A 15,895-nucleotide genomic window follows, 5' to 3' on the forward strand; every position below is an offset into this window, starting at 1 on the left:
ATTTATACATATGAAATTAGCCAACCCTAGATAGAATGAGTCAACTCTGCATATCAAGAGACTGTAGCCCAGAGAATCAGGAAGGTGTGAATAAGGACAATGACATGAAGGGACACCGACAGGATACCCCCCCTGGTCCTCCAAGTGTACTGAAACTGCACGTAGGCAGGAAGAATTACCTATGCCAAACCCATTCAGGGGGCAGAAGAATGTAAGGGGGAGGGCATTCTGATACTGAAATTGACTGTATAAAAGTTGGGTGAGCCCCAGTATGTGTGTGTATTCCCAAGGTAAGGGGAAGCACCCAACTTTGCATTGTTGTAGTAATAAATGTTCTTTGTTCTCAATTTTTGTCTCGAGCAATTTCTTTAAAGGTACTTTAATTCCTAACACCATTGACACAAAAACTCCACCCAAATGAATTTTATTTAACCTGGGCTCTAATGTCCACTTGTACATTCCATTTGGAGAGTCATGGAATCAATTACCTCAGATGTACTGCACTCCTCCCACCTCCCCCACTCTTTCTTCCCTAATTCTTTGATCTCCAGCAATCAAATTTGGCTTCAGCCTGTGAGAATTACCTTTGATCTTATTATGCTTCCTGATGAGCTGCAATCCCACTCTTTGAAGCATCATGCTGGAAAGGTCATGCCATTGTCAGGAGCCTCGGGCTTCCCTCACCTCACCCACCCCCCCAACACCAGTGCTTTCTCCAATTTCAATAAGATCTGACTTGATCTCCTCTCTCAATGCCCCATTTCTTCAGTCTCAGAAGCTAAAAATCTACTGACCTCAGAGAACCAGAGATCTTTACAAAGCACTGCTATGAAGAAACTTCTCATGCCCAATTCCTCACTAAGATTATGACCGCAGGTTTTAGACACAGCCTTTCCACCTCTCTATCACTGACCCCAGACAGACAGAAATGAAGACTCCCTTACTTTAGGTCTCTACTTCAGAGACTCAAGACTATAAATTAGACTGAGAATTCTTGCCTGATACTTTCCTTTAAATGAGACTTGACAGCAAGGTCCTGACCCCTTTCTCAGCTGGATATCAAAGATCCATATTACTGAATATCAATAAAAGTTCAGGACAATATTCTTCACTCAACCAGTATGTTGCTAATATAACAAACAATCTGCTGGAGGAACTCCGTGGAGTAAATCTATGGAGAAAAAAGAACTGTTAATGTTTTTGGCCTGAACCCTTCAAGTCTTGAAGGGCTCAGGCCCCAAACTTTATTTTATCCCACTTTTTGATCACCCAGTCCCTCTTACCGATATTTGTTGCTGATTTTCAGGATCATGGTCGCCTAAAATGATCAGCAAGATTGGATTTAGAGAGTCATTCATAATTAATTTTAAGAAAGGACAGTGTTGGGGGGGGGGGGGGGGGGAGGGGTCAGAGAGCTGAGGCGAGGGCAGAGGTCTGACGATGAACATTTCCATTGTAGCGAACCTAGCAATTTTAAAGTATGGCAGGGTTATGTTAAACTTAAATGTCAAATTCTGGATATTATGGATGTGTGAATACTTTTCCAGTTACCACACTATTGGCAGCGTCAGACTGCTCACACCTTCCGTGCCTTTGATCTTCCACAGAAAGTTGAAATTCAATTTGGGGAGGAGCAGCCAAAGATCCAACTAGTCATGAGTAGCAATATTGTACTTGGTGATAACATTTCATGGAAGTAGATGGTTTAAGTAATTGGTAAATAATTCTTCAAATAAAGTATCCCATTTGTTTTATGGCTACAATAATACTTTGTCCTGAAAGCTATGCAGTTGGTCACAACTAATTTCATCTGATTTTCCAGAAATTAATAGACTCGGCATGGTTCCCGGGGATTGGAAGGTCGCAAATGTAGTTCGGCTGTTTAAGGAGGGAGGCAGAAAAAAGGAAATGATAGGCCTATTAGTCTGACTTCAGTAATTGGAAAGATATTGGAGTCGATCTTCAAGGACGAGGTTATAGAATTCTTCGAGGCGCATGACATGACAGTTCTAAGCCAGTGTGGTGGTCCTCCACCGTGGAGATCGAGCTGGCATACGCGGTAGTAAACGGCAGCATAACACACTGTAACACAGCGAACTGATGCAGTTGAAAGCTGGAGCAGTACAAGACCAGCAGGCCTAAAATAGCACTGGCCAAGCTGCCCAGCTAACCGATCCATCATAACAAGCTGGGGAAGGTTATTCACATGCAAGAATGTTCCTGCCCGCTATTGTTATTCATGTGGCTAATGTCAGCCAATCAAATAAACCACGGGAACTCCTCAACTGTATAAAAGGAGCCTTTCCAGCCTTAAGAAATCTCAGAACTTAACTTCCCACACTGTGAGTGTGTGTGTTTCTTTCTGGCAGTTGGCTACACCAGCATGGTTTCATGAAGGGAAGATCCTCTCTGACCAACCTATTGGAATTTTTTGAAGAAACCTCAAGTAGGGTGGACAAGGGAGAGGCTGTGGATGTTATGTATTTGAATTTTCAAACGGCCTTCGATAAGGTGCCACATAAGAGGCTGCTTTAATAAGATGAGAGCCTATGGAATTACAGGAAAAATAATAGATTGGGTGGAGCATTGGCTGATAGGCAGGAAGCAAAAGGTGGGAATAAAGGGATCCTGTTCTGGTTGGTTGCCTGTTCCACAAGAGTCGGTGATAGGACTGCCTCTTTTTACAATGTATATTGATGATTTAGATTGTGGATTTAGATTCGTGGCAAAGTCTGCAGATGACATCAAGATAGGTGGTAGAGTATAACGAGTAGAAAAAAAAATCGAAAGCTTGCAGAGAGACTTGGACAGCTTAGGAGAACGGGGGAAGAAATGGCAGATGAGATAAGTTGTGCATTTTGGTCGAGGAAATAAACGGTTGGATTATTATTTGGATGGGGAGAAAATATAAAACCTCAGAAGTACAAAGGGACTTGGGAGTCCTCGTGCAGGATAATCTGAAAGTTAACTGCCAGGTTGGATCGGTGGTAAAGAAGGCGAATACTATGTTGGCATTCGTTTCAAAAGGGATTGTGCATAAGAATAAAGAGGTGTTGATGAGACTATGGGGCACTGGTGAGATCTCATTTGGAGTAACTGTGTGTAGTTTTGGGCCCCATATCTTAGGAAGGTTGGAAAGAGGACAGAGGAGGTTGATCAGAATGATTCCAGGAACGAGAAGGCTAACATATGAGGAACACTTAGCGGCTCTTGGACTTTATTCATTAGAATATAGAAGAATGAGAGGGAATCTCATAGAAACGTTTCGAATAATGAATGGATTGGACAGAGTGGATGTAAATAAGATGTTTCCCCTGTTGGGAGATTCCAGGACAGGAGGGAACAGTCTTAGAATTAAAAAGATCCAATTTACAGCAGAAATGAGGAGAAATCTGTTTAGCCAGAGGGTGGTGGATTTGTGGAATTCGTGGCCACATCCAGCTGTGGAGGCAGGATCATTGGGGGAATTTCCTGCAGCTCTCCAACCCTTCCTTCTCCATTCAGAGCATCCCCCCTCCCCGTTTGCTGGTGTGCCCGCCCTCCCTTATCCACCTATCTTTTTCTTCTAAACGCCAGTTTAATTAATCTCGACTCAAGGGCAAACTTGCTTCCCAGAAACAAGTCTTTGTTGGACTCACTTCTTTAGATAAGGAGAACAGACTGTTAACATTGCTCCAGATTCAAGGCCCTGTATAACCGCAGTAAATCATTTTCATTCCTGTCCTCAAATCTTCTTATAACAAAAACATCAATACCTCTGAGCGAGGAGTACAGACAAACGGTATCACAGGCAAAACCCTCTCCATATCGAGAACATCTTTATGGAACAGTGTCGTCGAAGAGCAATCAAGGATCGACACCACCCAGGACAAGTTCTGTTCTTGCTGCTGTCATCAGGAAGGATAGGTGCCACAAGACTGGTAGCACCACATTCAGGAACAGCTGCTCCCCCTTCAGCATCAGACCCCTGAACAACAGGCTCATTCAGAGACTCATTTAAGGAATCTTACTTTGCACATTATTTAGTATTTGAAGATTTATATTTATGTATTTGCAGCTTGTTTACATTTCTTTCTTTATTTCAATACAGTTTACAGTTACCAGCAATTAAAAAGTCTGCCTAGCCTGCAGGAAAAAGAATGTCAGTGTTATATGTGGATGTCATGCATGTACTTTGACAATAAATCTGAACTTTGACCAAATCTACCTTTCACCTTCGAATCATTTGTTGCACTTACATGTAAGCTTTTAGTGTCCTAATATCACCAATTAAAAAGATATGCTGATTTTCTGTTTGAGAACAATATATTTTCCTGACCCATTCATTGTTGTCTATAGCTCCATGAAGTTTCTTTATATCTTTCTCCCCTATGCACAATCCTGTCTTCTTTTACATCATAAACAAACTTCAAAATGTGACATAAGGTTTCCTTAACCAAAATGTTGTAAAAACACAGAGATGCTGGAGGAACTCAACCGGCCTTGCAATGTTCATAGGAGGTAAAGATATATTGCCGATGTTTTGGGCCTGAGCCCTTCTTCAAGGTGTGGGTAAAAAGCAGGCAGGTGCTTGAATAAAAAGGCTGGGGAGAAGGAAAGAATGGGCAGGTGGAGGAGTACAGACCAACAGACAAAAGGTGTTAATTGCATATGATAGAAGGACAGGAGAGAGCACTGAGGCTTGGAGCTGGGATGCTATGTTTAAATTATACAAGGCATTGGTGAGGCTAAATTTGGAGTATTGTGTACAGTTTTGGTCACCCAAATATAGGAAAGATATCAACAAATTTGAGAGAGCGCAGAGATTTACTAGAATGTTGCTGGGGTTACAGGTCTAAGTTATAGGGGAAGGCTAAAATAAGTTAGATCTTTATTCTTTGGAGCGTAGAAGGTTGAGAGGCAATTTGATTGAGGTATTTAAAATTATTAGGGGTATAGATAGAATTGATGTGGAGAGAGTTTTTCCTTTAAGAAAGGGGGATAAACAAATGAGAGGACATGAGCTGAGAGTTGGGGGCAAAAGTTTAGAGGAAATATGAGAGTGGTGGGTGTGCGGAAAGAGCTTCCAGACAAAGTGGTGGAGGCAGGCTCGATATTAGCATTAAAGGATATATTAGATATGTATATGGACAGGAAAGGAATAAAGGGTTACGGGTTGAGTGTAGGTCAGTAGGGTTAGGGGGTGAAAGTGTTCAGAATGGACTAGAAGGGCCAAGTTGGCCTGTTTCCCTGCTGTAAGTATTATATGATTATAATTGATTGGGGGGGGGGGGGGCGGGGGGTTGTTTTTGGTTCTGTGAAAAGAGACAGAAGGAAAAGGGAAGAGAGAGAAAGGAGATATAGGGAAAGGGAGATCTAACAGAAACCAGAGAAGTCAATGTTACTGCCATCTGGTTGGAGAGTGCCATGACAGAATAGGCTGTGTTGTTCCTCCAATTTGCGGTGGTCTCAGTCTGGCGGGGCATGAGACTATGGACACACATGTCAGAAAGGAAATGGGATGGAGAAGTGAAATAGGTGGCCATTCTTAACCCTTTTCCACCCATCCCCCCCCACCCTCAGGACTCTGTTTATGGGCCCCCTTCCCTGTGAAGCAGTCAAGTTTTGGTTTCTTCGGTACTTCTCTCCTACTGACTACATAAACAATATAAAAAATATTTGTTACACGAGGTGAAAACAAGGCTTTTACTTAAATGTGCTGTGACCTCCCATGTTGAGAATGGCTGGTATAGACTGTGAATAGTTGGGGCCAGTCACTGACCTCTGCAGCGCCCCTAATCACAGCCAGTTAACCAGAGACAAAAAAGCTATTTATTCAAGCTCTTTGCCTTTAAGAAGTATGAACCGATTCTCAATCAATGCTGATACAATGGTTTACCTATTTTCTATTTAAAAACTGTATAACATCCTCCAAACCTTTAGCATCATTCTGGCAACCAGGGAGGACTGAAAGAAAGAGTATCTCCTTACTTCTTTAAACAGCCTGGAATATTTTGTCTTTGCCTGGTGATTAATCCTTGTTCAAAGATGCTGAACCACTTTTGGCATTTCTTCTTCACATTATGCCATAAATACTTCAAGCCTTAACATAGAACACTGCAGCAGAGTGCAGGCCCTTCGGCCCTCTATGTTGTACTGACCCATACATTCCTTAAAAAATGTAATGATCCCTCCCTAACCCACAACCCTCTATTTTTCTTCCATCCTTGTGTCTGTCTTGGAGTCTCTTAGATGCCCCTAATGTTTCAGCCTCCACCACCATCTCTGGCAAGGGATTCCAGGCCCCTATAACTCTCTGCATAAAAAGCATCCCTCCCTTCACTTTGTACTCATATCCTCTGGTCTTTGCTATTCCTGCCCTGGGAGACAGGTGCTGGCCGTCCAACCTATCTCTGCCTCTCAGAATCTTGTAGCTCTTTATCAAGTCTCCTCCCATCCTTCTACCCTCCAAAGAGAAAAGTCCCAGCTCTGCTAACCTTACCTCATCAGACGTTTCCCAATCCAGGCATCATCCTAGTAAATCTCCTCTGCCCCCTCTCCACAGCTTCCACATCCTTCCTGTAATGAGGTGACCAGAACTGAACACAATACTCCAAGACTGGTCTTACCAGAGATTTGTAGAGTTGCAACATGATCTCTGGACTCTTGAACTCAATCCCCCTATTAATGAAGCCCAACATCTCATAGGCCTTCTTAAATATCAACCTGTGTGGCAACCTTGATGGATGTTTGGATTTGGACCCCCCAAGGTCCCTCGGTTCACCACACTCTTAAGTAATCAACCATTAACCCTGAACTCAGTCTTCTGCTTTGTCCTTCCAAAATGCTCAACTAGAAATATGGTGGCACTACCAGAGCCACTATAAGGGCAGCGCTGCCGTTGGTGCGGACCCACGGGAAGCAAGGAGTAGAGATACAGCGCTCTCCTGGGATCCAACCGCCCAGTATGACTGCCGTCAACTCTGCACAGGCTTTGAACAGCCCATTAAAGGAGCCAATGGTAGTTTTATTTAAAATCCCATGACTGCAGGGTCTGCGCCCAAGATGGCAGACCCTCTGATCAGCAGCAGGCACGAGGGGTTGCAGACTCCAGGGGAGTGGAGGACCGGCACAGGGCACCAGAAAACGGGGACACCATCCCCTGTCTGGGAAGAAGCAGAGAGACAACCCATGGGATGGTGACCACGGCAGTGGACCAGTGAGGGGGCTCTGCAGCTGAAAGACCCACACATGCAGTAGGCTGTTAATGACTCGAGGAGAGGAACCCACGGAGGTTGTTGGCTGCTGGAGACTGGTGTCGGGAGACTCATACCGACCGGGCTGTAGACTGTTGTGGACTGGCTCAAAACTGGCTGACAGGATACCAGGTATCGGAACTGGGATGTGAGGGGACGCTGAAGGCATTGAAGGGTTCCTGAACATGTCGGAGGTTTGGATCTGGAGCTTGGGTTGCTGATGGTTTGAACTGAACTCTGTGTGGCTGCAAATCTACAGACACTCAGTGACTTGGGGGAACCTACTTTTGCTTCTCTCTCTGACCGTAAGAGGCACTTCAGGTGATTTCTGCCGATGGTGAATCCATCTGCCTTACAGCAGGAAAAATCAATTTCATGTAATATGGCACTGATTTATTACAGTGACATGGTGGGGAGCTGGCTGATGGAGGACCTCAGTTTTCTTCAGGCTGACTTCCAGGCCAAACATTTTGGCAGTTTCCGCAAAGCAGGACGTCAAGCGCTGAAGAGCTGGCTCTGAATGGGCAACTAAAGCGGCATCGTCTGCAAAGAGTAGTTCACGGACAAGTTTCTCTTGTGTCTTGGTGTGAGCTTGCAGGCGCCTCAGATTGAAGAGACTGCCATCCGTGCGGTACCGGATGTAAACAGCGTCTTCATTGTTGGGGTCTTTCATGGCTTGGTTCACCATGACTACCAGCCCCCCCACATCTCCATCGGGCACACAAAACTCAAAACGGTCAACCAGTTTACCTATCTCGGCTGCACCATTTCATCAGATGCAAGGATCGACAATGAGATAGACAACAGACTCGCCAAGGCAAATAGCGCCTTTGGAAGACTACACAAAAGAGTCTGGAAAAACAACCAACTGAAAAACCTCACAAAGATAAGCGTATACAGAGCCGTTGTCATACCCACACTCCTGTTCGGCTCCGAATCATGGGTCCTCTACCGGCACCACCTACGGCTCCTAGAACGCTTCCACCAGCGTTGTCTCCGCTCCATCCTCAACATCCATTGGAGCGCTTACATCCCTAACGTCGAAGTACTCGAGATGGCAGAGGTCGACAGCATCGAGTCCACGCTGCTGAAGATCCAGCTGCGCTGGATGGGTCACGTCTCCAGAATGGAGGACCATCGCCTTCCCAAGATCGTGTTATATGGCGAGCTCTCCACTGGCCACCGTGACAGAGGTGCACCAAAGAAAAGGTACAAGGACTGCCTAAAGAAATCTCTTGGTGCCTGCCACATTGACCACCGCCAGTGGGCTGATAACACCTCAAACCGTGCATCTTGGCGCCTCACAGTTTGGCGGGCAGCAACCTCCTTTGAAGAAGACCGCAGAGCCCACCTCACTGACAAAAGGCAAAGGAGGAAAAACCCAACACCCAACCCCAACCAACCAATTTTCCCCTGCAACCGCTGCAATCGTGTCTGCCTGTCCCGCATCGGACTTGTCAGCCACAAACGAGCCTGCAGCTGACGTGGACTTTTTACCCCCTCCATAAATCTTCGTCCGCGAAGCCAAGCCAAAGAAAAAAGGAAGAAAGAAAGATTACAGTGACAAGAAATTGAACCTTGAATCCTGAAAGACATCACCTCACACTTATCTGGATTGAACTCCATCTGCCACTTTTCCACCGAACTCTGCATCCTCTCTATATCCTTTCGTAACCTTCAGCTCCATCCACAACTCCTCCAACCTTTGTGTCATCTGCCTCTTCATCCAGGACATTTATAAAAATCACAAAGAGCAGGGGTCCGAGATCCTTGCAGTACCCCACTAGTCACTGACCTCCAGTAAGAATACTTCCTTTCCACTACTACTCTCTGTTTTCATCCTGCAAGCCATTTTTTATACACACAGCCAAGGTTCACTGATCCCATGCCTTTTGACTTTCTGAACGAGCCTCTCATGGGTGACCTTGTCAAAATTCATGTAGACCACATCATCAATTTCTTTTGTTACCTTCTCAAAAAACTCAATTAGGCCCATGAGGCATGACCTTCCCTTCACAAAGCCCTGCTGACCGCCCTTAGTAGACTGTACTTCTCCAAATGCTCATTGATCCTATCCTTTAGAATACTCTCCAATAGTTTGCACACTACTGGTGTAACACTCACTGGTCTATAATTCCCAGGATTCTCCCTATTAATATTTTTTAAACAAGGGACCCCATATATCATTCTTCAATCCTCCGGTATCTCCCCTGCGGCCAAAGAGACTCAAAATCATAGCTACTGCCCCAGCTATCTCTTCTCTTACTTCCCACAGCTGCCTGGGGTTTAATCGCACTCAGGCCAGGGAACACATCAATCTTGATGTTTTAAAGAAAATCAAACACTTCCACTTCTTTAATCTCAACACTGTCCAGCACACAAGCCTGTTCTATTCTGACTTCAACCTGATCAAGATCCTTTTCTATTGTGAATACGGAACCAAAGTATTCATTTCAGACCTCCCCAACCTCTAGGCACATGTTACCTCCTTCATCAGCCCCACCTTCATTCTTGTCATCCTTTTGTGCTTCACATACACATAAAATGCCTCGGGATTTTCCTTAATCCTACATGCCAAGGCCTTCTCATGCTGCCTTTCAGCTCTCTTAAGTCCTATCTTAAGCTCCTTCCTGGCTACCATATACTTCTCATGAGTTCTTCCTGCTTCCTATATCTAATATGTGCTTCTTCCTTCTTCTTGATAGCTGCCTGTGATGAATGTGCTATGATTAATCTTTAGTCTAATGTTAAAACCATATTTCATATATATATATCTTAGTGAAAGTTAGTTTTGGGTGGACAGGGCTCATTTACATTCTACAGATACACATGGTTCTTTGCAGCCTTTCGCTGCTTTCAGAACAAAGACAACATATTTACATTTTAAACACCATTGACCACAGAAGGCAGTTTGAAAGACGGAATTGCTGCTCATTGCAGTTGAAGCAGATGAAAGAATTTATGGTGGTGTGGTCCTTGAGATACTGAAAACAATAAGTGTTATTTCAGAAGCCCCTGTATAAACGCACGGCCATTTTACTCTCATGTGAGCAGACCTCAACGGAAGCATAAGAGGATTTAAATGCTTTTAGCACTCCAGTGTAAAAAAATTATGAACTTCAGAGAAAGAAATGATGTCACATATCATGTGACATGAGATTATTGAAATTTGAGACAAAAGGAGTCAGTTTAAGGAAACTCAGCATCCTGTGCAGACAAGGCCTGAAAGCAGCAATATTTCCGCAGAGGGGGAAAAAACTGCCTATGTGTTACTCCTAATAAAAGGGGAACAGAGAATACATGGATTTCAAAAGAGAAGCCTACTTCTGATTGTCTCTTTAACATAAAGATGGCAGTTTCATCATTTGGAACACAAATTCCAAAGTCTTCATTCAAGAGAAGAAAATTGGACCTCCTAGAAAGACAGGACTTGTTCTCCTATTCACAGGAGATACAACATAAGTGGCTTTTAAATAAATAAGATCACTTCTCATTTGTGCCCAAAAATTGTCACTCCTGTTTAATGGAATCTCTCTGAAGAGCAACTCACAAAAAATTGTAAGTTTAAAGAGGCCTGAAGATATGATGTTTGAAAGTGCATTATAATTATTTCTGAACTGAAGATTTAAGTCCTTCAAGCAAGACCAAAATGATACTGAAGTTTCAAAATGGATTTTTTAGAATTTGGGACTTTAACACACACACACACACACACACACACACACACACACACACACACACACATTAACATTTGAACATAGTGGGGGTTTAAGGTCGAGTTTAAGTTAGTGATAAGTAAGAAATGTCATGTTATTATAGTTTAATAAAAACTGTTACCATTATCTGGTGAATTTTTGCCATTGCTGCTCCTTTCTTAGTGCTAATAAAGTCCCTTTAGTCCCTGACAAAATTGAGAGGGTTGTTAGTTCATGACACTGCCTCACCTGTTTCATCAACCATGGTTCCCTTTTCCTTGTCCCAGTGGGACAAACCTATCCTGAACCCAACACAAGCAGTCCCTGAACTTCCTCCACATGAGTTCTATGCTTTCACCCTTCAACATCTGATTCCAATTTATTTTTGCTAGTTCCTGCCTCATCCCATCGTAATTATAGCCCTTCCCCAGTTTGCCTGCTTTTATCCTTATCTATAGCTATACTAAAGCTCAGGGAATGTGGTCAAAATGCACCCCTACTGAGAGGTCCACTACCTAAACAGGTTCATTACCCAGAAATTAGATCCAGTAAGGGCTCTCCTCTCATCAGCTGGTCCACATACTGAATCAAGAATCGTTCTTAGACATAGTTGACAAATTCAGCCCCATCTATCCCTCTTGCAGTAAGGAGATGCCTGTCAATATTAGGGAAGTTGAATCCACCCATAACCACAACCCTGTATTTCCATCACCATTCTAAAAATTGCCTGCTTATCTGCTCCTCAGTGTCCCGAGGGTTATTTGGGGGCCTATAGACAATTCCCAGCACAGTGATAGCTCTCTTCCTATTTCTGATTTCCACCCACACCAACTCAGTGGACACTCCCTTTCTATAGCTATGATACTATCCTCCTCGCTCCCATCCCCTCTTACCTCCCATCCTATTCCTTTTAAAACACCTAAACCTCAGCACCTATATCAGCCAATCCTGCCCTTCCTGAAGCCAAGAATCTGTAATGCCCACCACATTGTAGTGCCATGTGTACTGATCCATGCTCTGTTGATCCCCTTTATTCCTAATACTCCTAGCATTGAAATAAACCCTCCGACTGGCTATTTATGTTTTGTCCCCTGCCTGTCCTTCCTCAGAACACATAGCATCAAGTTTTTGTCCTTCTTCCCTATTCTCTGCACTCACGCTCTGATTTCCACCCCACCAAACTAGTTTAAATCCTCTAGTAAACCTAGCTGCCAGGATATTGGTCCCTTTACAGTTCAGGTGCAGCCTGTCCTTTTTGTACAGGTCAGACCTTCCCCCAGAAAAAATTCAAATGATCCACAAACCTGAACCCCTGCTCCCTTCACCATTTCTTCAACCATGCATTCATTTTCCACAACTTCCTATTCCTACCCTCTCTGGCGCGCGGCACAGGCAGAAATCTTGAGATTATCACCCCCGAGGTCCTGCTTTTTAACTTCTTTCCTAACTCCCTCTTCAGGACCTCATCACTACTCTTATCTATTTTATTGGTCCCCACATGGACCATGACACCTGGCTGCTCACCCTCCCCCTCCAGAATGCTGTGAACTCGATCAGAGACATTCCTGACCCTGGCACCTGCGAGGCAACATATCTTCTGGGAGTCTTGATCCTGTTCACAGAACCTCCTATCCACTCATCTAACAGAGTCCCCCAATCATCATTTAGCTCTCCTCTTCTCCCCTCTTCCCTTTTGAACTGAGGGGTTAGCCCCTGTGCCAGAGATGTGACCACCACAACTTGTTCCTAGTAGATCCTCCCTCCAAAAGTATCCAAAATAGTATATTTATTGTTGAGGGGAACGGCCACAGGGGTGCTCTGCACTATCTGCTTTTTCCCCTTCTCTTTCCTAACAGTCACTCAGTTAACTGCCTCCTGACATTGGGGGGGGGGCGGGGGGGGGAGTGTAGTTGTCTCCCTGAAGCTCCTCTTATCACTATCTTTGGAAAAGGCATCAGCCAGGTATTTAGTAAGAACCTAGCCTACATTCTGGCTGATGGAGGACCTCTGTTTTCTCTGACAAAAGACAAAGGAGGAAAAACCCAACACCCAACCCCAACCAACCAATTTTCCCCTGCAACCGCTGCAACCGCGTCTGCCTGTCTCGCATCGGACTTGTCAGCCACAAACGAGCCTGCAGCTGACGTGGACATTTACCCCCTCTATAAATCTTCGTCCGTGAAGCCAAGCCAAAGAAGAAAAGAAGCCTACATTCTCCTCAACAGGCCACACCTTACAATCAGCCCCTTGCTTCTTATTTAATAAAAAGAATCATTATATTCGATTGTACACACTAGGAAATATTCATAGTCATCTTGTGTCTCAAGTTTCTCTCTTGATTTTGTTGTTTCTAGGTTCTTCACTTTTTGCAGTTTTAAAAAGATACCTGTGGACCAGTTCAGATTGGTATAATCTTTGACAGTTTTGTTCATTTTTCTAATATTTGTTTTAAAATATAATTGGAAATAAAAGGTTGTGGAGACCAAATTCTCATCACTGCTAATTACCAGTCTGTCATCTTAACCACTGCAATATTTTGCCTTCAATTTCCATGCAATAATATTTATGAACAGCCACTGAGGATTCAAAGCAAACAACCTGGGTAGGAGAGGAATAAAAACAGGAGGTTCTGAGATGTGCACTGGTTAGTTTTAAGAAGAATATATATGCTGCAATGAAAGGAAAGACAAGCTGCTGTTACTTCACTCTACTGACCAATTTGTCTCAGCATTAGTATGATAATGGTAGATTGCTTGTTCAAGACATTTCATTTGACGAACAGTCTCAGATTGTAAATGGCAATAATTTGTTCATTGAGTGCAATCAGTATGACCAGCTTTTGCTTGAGACAGACATAAACAGGGCTCTCAGACAGCCTCAAAGACATGATGTCTTTAGGAAATTTAAAATTGTTTGTGTCTGTGAATTTCTCCTTTCAAGTCCATAGCTACAGTTACAGACACCAGATAGTAAACTTTTCCATCAGAAAAGCTTTTGAAAAGGAGGAAGAAAGCATTTCACAGTACCAACTAAAGCTCACATTCCTGCTGGTCTTTCATCTCCCAATAAATAAACCCACATTTTACATTAAAAAAAACAGAAACACTAATGAAACACAATCTAACATAAGCAAACAATTAAACATCTGCAGAGAGAGCTGGGGGAAATAATTCCACCCCCACCACCACACATTATCTCTTGTGTTTGCAGAAGTGTTTTTCGTACTTTTAAATAATAAGGCACCAATTTCAACGTGAAGAGGGAAAACAGCACAATTCAATTTGTATTCTTGAGTCACAAAAAGTCATATTGGGAATCAAACAGACACTGGATATGCATGAGTTCCCAGCAAATTTAAGAATCTCTGAACCCATGTTAGGAAATGCTAAGACAGCAGTGAAGAAGGCAAATACAATGCTGGCATCCATTTCAAGAGGAATAGAATACAAGAGCAGGCCTTTATGAGGCCTCACTTGGAGGATCGTGAGCAGTTTTGGCCTCCTCATTTAAGAAAGGATGTGCTGACGTTGGAGAGGGTTCAGAAAAGGTTCACAGGATGATTCCAGGAATGAAAGGGTCATTGTATGAGAAGCGTTTAACTGCTCTCGCTCAGATCTAGTTGGAATTTTGGAGAATGAGAGGGGGAATATCATTGAAACAGTTCAAATGTGAAAGGCATGGACAGAGTAGATGAAGGAAGGCCATTTCCCATGGTGGGAGAGTCGAGGACAGTGGTTCTCAAATGTACACCCCACCATTAGCGGGAAAAAGTTATATATCAAAATGTTTTAATTAAATCATTTACTGCAAGAGTATTTCAATGCAATATTTCATATTCAACTACGACTTCAATGTCAACCATCTCAAACACACATTCAACAATTGTCGTCACTTCAGTGGGAACCTCACCCTGACGCTGGCTGCAAATTTTTTTGATTCGAGGGACTAATTTTGTTAGTTTCAACCTTACAACTCAATGTTTTGTAATTTCCAGTTGGTTTCTCTTAGCTTGTACCAAATCACCTAACAGCACTGAAGCCACATTCTACTAAATAAGACTATGGAAAATGTTCCCTTGCTAAAGTAGTCGAGTTTGGGTATTTCTTTTCAATCTCCTTAGATTAGACGGCCACATCATGGTTCATTTCACTTTGAACAGAGCTTTCACAGATTCATCATGTTGCAACTCAAATAACTTCTCTTGGTATTGCACTGGAACTTCAGAGAAGTCCACCAGCAATGGGTTGAGTAAACCAAGAGGGAAAATCCATTGCCTTTAAATCACAAAATCTATAATTGAAGTAAATGGTTATATGGTTATAAGTCAGTAACCAACATTTTCAAATGGTCAACATTTGTAGTTGCATTAGTTACCTCACTTATTCAATCAATAGAATTGAGTGAAATTTCTTGCAGAAATATTCCTTTGGCTTAATTCTAGAAGTATTGTGAATCCAAATAGATTTGTTTTTGCATCAACAAGCGTCATATTTGCTATTTGGAGTTGTTTGTTCAATGTACTTAGTTTCTCAAAAATGTCCGTCAAGTAACTCACACATAGGCTTTGCCATCAGTTATTAGCAAGAGCTTCATTTCAGGTTTGTTCTTCAAAAACTCACAGAGGAAATCAAAAAGTTCCATAAATCTTTTGAAGCAGTTTCCCTTTGACAACCACCTTAGTTCAGTATGAAGCAATAATCACATATGTTCTGCATTTTATCAACACAAAACTGCTTAAACAGACGTTCACATTTGGCATTAGCTGTGATGGCATTGATACACTCGATTACACAATGCAATATCTCTTGTAGAACAATGGAAACTTTCTTGGCAACTAAGTTTTCTTGGTGGATAACACAATGCACAATCAACATGTTTGGATTTTCATCCTTCATTAACTTTAAACATTTTTTTTACCTATCATAGCAAGTACACCATTTACAGCACAAGTTACAATATTTCTTT

At 43.0% G+C, this 15,895-nt stretch overlaps 1 protein-coding gene across 4 annotated transcripts in view; it reads right to left on the minus strand.

Moving 5' to 3' along the window:
• The window catches only part of LOC138762296 (ATP-binding cassette sub-family B member 6-like), a 220,139-nt gene that overhangs the window by 65,443 nt on the left and 138,801 nt on the right, over positions 1–15,895 (minus strand). The window lies entirely within an intron of this gene.

This window comes from Narcine bancroftii, chromosome 4 (genome assembly GCF_036971445.1).
Source record: "Narcine bancroftii isolate sNarBan1 chromosome 4, sNarBan1.hap1, whole genome shotgun sequence".
Lineage (NCBI taxonomy): Eukaryota > Metazoa > Chordata > Chondrichthyes > Torpediniformes > Narcinidae > Narcine > Narcine bancroftii.